The sequence below is a fragment of the Halyomorpha halys genome, unplaced genomic scaffold (genome assembly GCF_000696795.3).
Source record: "Halyomorpha halys isolate HHAL.00 unplaced genomic scaffold, Hhal_1.1 Scaffold208.1, whole genome shotgun sequence".
NCBI classification, from domain to species: domain Eukaryota; kingdom Metazoa; phylum Arthropoda; class Insecta; order Hemiptera; family Pentatomidae; genus Halyomorpha; species Halyomorpha halys.
The window spans coordinates 1,230,536-1,230,862 of record NW_027109100.1 but is presented as its reverse complement, the minus strand read 5'-3'; positions in this window follow the sequence as shown (position 1 = coordinate 1,230,862).

Genomic DNA, 327 nt, shown 5'->3' with positions numbered 1-327 from the left:
TCTAATAACATAAGTGCAGTGATAATTTTAAGAGATGAATACAACCTAGTATTTAAACACGTATTTCTAGCACATGTTTCACAACTGATTACGCTCTGTTTATATGGACACACAAACAAAGATGCTAGAGGTGCACACACATACTGAATGCTATTTTTTATTCTGCAAATAATATATGTTATTTGAGGATCTTGAGGTCCAGACAATAAATGTACAGCTACATTATAAAATCCCATTGTTCTCATATTCACGCCCGATAGTGAAAACAAGTTACTTTTTCAAAAATATAATGGATAAATAATTATTTAACATATAAATTACAAAATA